The sequence below is a fragment of the Cucurbita pepo genome, unplaced genomic scaffold, assembly GCF_002806865.2.
Source record: "Cucurbita pepo subsp. pepo cultivar mu-cu-16 unplaced genomic scaffold, ASM280686v2 Cp4.1_scaffold000136, whole genome shotgun sequence".
Taxonomy (NCBI): Eukaryota; Viridiplantae; Streptophyta; class Magnoliopsida; order Cucurbitales; family Cucurbitaceae; genus Cucurbita; species Cucurbita pepo.
This window is the reverse complement of record NW_019646437.1, coordinates 252,552-256,672: the sequence shown is the minus strand read 5'-3', so window position 1 is coordinate 256,672 and position 4,121 is coordinate 252,552.

The following is a 4,121-nucleotide window of genomic DNA, read 5'->3' as shown; positions in this document are numbered from 1 at the left end:
CCTGATCAATGTCTTGCTAAGGTTTAGGTTTAGACTAATCGAACGTTTAAGAGATTTTCTTGTTATCGTCAAAGACGACTTCAATGACAATGTGTCGTTGTACACCAAGATGGACTTAGTTGACAAGGAACACTCGGGGGAAAGTTATGATGATGTTAATAACACACCAATTGTAGGCTAAGTTCCCCAAAGCAAGTTTTGGCTATCTGAGATGACATCTGAAGTTATGTGGTGTCAAGCAGAGAATTCATCGTAGACACCGCTAAGATTGAAGTAGCTATGAGGTGGCCGAAACTGACCATAATCACTAAGGTACGAAGTTCTAGAAATCTTTCAAAAGACTCGTACGTGATATTTTCAAGATCTCTGCAGTGCCTGCACAGTTAACCAAGGAGGGGAAACCCTTCGATTGAATACCAGTAGGCGTAGAGAGTTTCCAGGAACTTAAGCAAAGGTTGGTAACTGCAGTAGTTCAAGATGGGCTAGACAACCTTGTAACGTATAGAGATGCCTCATGTAAGGGCTTAGGGTGCGTGCTTATGCAGAATGGTAAGGCAGTAGCTTACTCTTCAAGAAAGCGGAAAGAGCACGAACAGAATTACCCTACTCATGACCTTGAACTAGCAGCAGCCATACTTGCCATGGAGACATGGCAACATTACGAGCATGGAGAACAGTGCAAGCATACACTGACTAAAGAGCCTCGAGTACTTGGTCGTGCAGATGGAATGACATAGACCGTTCATACATCTGCAATGATCACCAAGCAAGGGAAGTTACAAGATGAAATGAAGAACAATAAAAATCGAGGTTGCAGTTAATGGAGATATCGCTAAGATAGCACAGATGACCATGCAACCCACTTTATGAAAACGTGTCTGTGATGCCCAGAGATCTAATGCACACCTTAACAAAGTCTGGAGTCAGACTGGGGTGGGAAAAAAAAAACCAACAAGGTATTTTATCTCCTCAGACGGGGTCCTACAGTGGCAAGACTGCTTGTATGTTCCCCAAGACGAGGAAATCCTAAAAGACATTTTAGCTGAAGCCCACAATACATCTGATACGTTCCACCTAGGATGTACGAAGTTATCTGAAGAGATGCTATTGGTGTGAGTTTCGTAAGACGATGCTGCTAGCAGGTTAAGGCATCGAGATAGCGCCCAACAAGATTGTTACAGCCCTTAAATGGAAAGTAGTGAGTGGGTTTTATCTCGGATTTGCCAAAGACTAAACAAACTCGTAACGTGATTTGGATAGTTCGGGTAGACCAACCAAGACAACTCACCTCATCCCAGGTGAGACCACTTATCGAGTAGATCGATGGGATAAGTTATATGTCAAAGAGGTAGTACGCCTATATGGGTACCAATCCCTATTGGGCCAGACCAAGACGCGAAGTGTTGGTATGAAAGAGCGACCACCTTAGTAAAAGTCTCGTGGGAGTAACCACCTTAATGAAGAGGCAACCTGAGAACGTAAAGAAGATGTGGGAGGGGCCTGTCCCAAACTCTTTTAAGAGACGCCAACTTTCGGGGATGAAAGTTTCTAAGGGGGGAGGGGGAGAGTTTGTAATACCCGAAGANTTGTATACAATATATTTTTCCCTCCCAAATAAAAAACAAAATTCAATTAATAAATAAATCATATATAAATTAAAAAAAAAGGAAAAGTCGGGAGGGGAAAATAGGTAAAATTGCCCCACCAACCATCTAAGGGGTCCAAATGAAACCCCATCCAGAGTCCTGCAAAAGAGAAATAGTGAGAGAAAGAGGTAGAGAGAACCTAGAGAGAGAAGAAAGGATGAACCGCAGGAAGACTCACCGAAAACTACCGTCGGAGTTTTATTCCGGTGAAAATCATGATGCAAGGAGGTGAAGATCATGATGCAAGGAGGTGAAGGTCATGATGCAGAGAGACTTTCTTGGAAGGTAAAAGAGAATGTGGGTGGCCGGAGTCCCATTTTTCATCAAGAAATAGGAAAACCCGCAAGGAAAGGATCTTGAACGTTTTCTCAGATCTACGGTTTTTCTTTGTGAATCAAGATCTGNGAACCGGTGAAACCCAAGCGGCAAGCCCCAAGGGACTAAGACTAGAACCAGATGTCCTAGAACCGAGTTAGGAAACCGTGGGAATCTGTAAATTAAGATGCGAAGAGAGCCTACAAGTAGGTTGCTTACTGAGTATAATTTTTATACTCATTTCTTTCTACCTTCCTTTTTGTCAGGTGTCGGTCGAGGTGGAGGAGCGTTGGAGAGTTGTGCGGTCACAAAGGGGGCCGTTCCGGAGCGCCAGTCCCTTTTCGGTCTTTTGGAGTCTTTTGCGAATTCCTTTTATATTTGTATTTTATTTCGTTTTTGTAAACTTAAATACTCTTTTGAAATATTTTAATTTTATTTGATTTTCATCTCTTTATTTCACTCTTCTTTTTATTTTATTTTATTTTTGTTTGTTTTTTATTTATCTTTTTAGTCACGACTCGGCTTTTCGAAGCCTCGAAAATTGGGTCGTGACAGCCACGTTTACCCCCAACTAGGAAAGTCGATTTTGGGATCGATTTAGAACCAAGAACTGTGCCGATCTCCAAGGCACCTTAGAGGATGGCACCTGCAGAACTCAGGAAATTGAAGGAACAGTTACAGGAGCTATTGGATAAGGGTTTCATCCGACCCAGTGTATCACCCTAGGGAGCCCCTATTCTGTTTGTCAAGAAGAAGGACAGAAACATGCGGTTGTGTATAGATTACAGGGAACTAAACAAGATCACCATAAAAAATAAGTATCCCCTCCCGAGAATTGACGACCTGTTTGTTCAGCTACAAGGAGCAACAGTCTTCTCCAAAATGGACTTAAGGTTAGGGTATCATCAGTTGAGGGTCAGAGAAGGGGAGATACCTAAGACAACCTTCAGAAGTCGTTATGGACATTACGAGTTTCTCATTATGTTCTTTGGCCTTACCAATGCACCAGCAGTTTTCATGGAACTAATGAACAGGGTGTTTAAGGAATTATTAGATACTTTTGTCATAGTGTTCATCGACGACATTCTGGTGTACTCTAAATCAGAGGCAGATCATGAAGAACACCTAAGAAAAGTCTTGACAATACTGAGAGCCCAGCAGTTGTATGCTAAGTTCTCCAAGTGCGAGTTTTGGTTGTCTGAAGTAGCATTTCTAGGTCACGTGGTGTCAAGCAAGGGGATTATAGTGGGCCCAGCTAAGATAGAAGTAGTGATGAGGTGGCAAAAGCCGACCACAGTCATGGAGGTGAGGAGTTTTCTGGGGTTAGCTGGATATTACAGAAGGTTTATCCTGAATTTCTCCAAAATTTTCTCAACGTTATCTCAGCTAACCAAGAAGTGCAAGCCCTTTGCTTGGACTCCAGCCTGCGAACAGAGTTTTCAAGAACTCAAGGAGAGGTTGGGAACCGCACAAGTCCTTACACTCTCAGACGGGTCAGGTAATCTCGTGGTGTATAGTGATGCATCAGGGAAAGGCTTAAGGTGTGTGATCATGCAGAAGGGTAAGGTGATAGTGTATACTTCTTGACAACTGAAGGAATATGAATGAAACTACCCCACGCATGACCTCGAGTTAGTAGCGGTAATATTTGCTCTAAAAACGTGGCGGCATTACTTGTATGGGGAAAAAGTACAAGTCTTCACCGATCATAAGAGCCTCAAGTACTTGTTCACGCAGAAGGAGCTCAATATGAGACAAAGGCGATTGTTGGAACTGGTAAAGAATTATAACATAGAGATCCTATACCATCCAGGCAAAGCCAACGTGGTAGCTGATGCATTGAATTGGAAGGCTATGCATACTTCAGCAATGATCACCACGCAGGAAAGACTACAAGATGAGATGAAGAGGGCTGGGATAGACGTGATGGTTAAAGGTGGTGCTGTTGAAATGGCACAGTTAACCATACAACCCACCCTACGAAAGAAAATTATTGACGCTCAGAGTTTTGATGAACACCCTAGTAAAGTGTGGAGTCAAACTGAGACAGAGAGACCAGCAGGGTATTCTATCTCCTCAGATAAAGGCCTGCTATGACAAAACTGCCTGTGCGTTCCCCAAGATGAGAGAATCTTAAAAGATATTATGACCGAAGTCCAT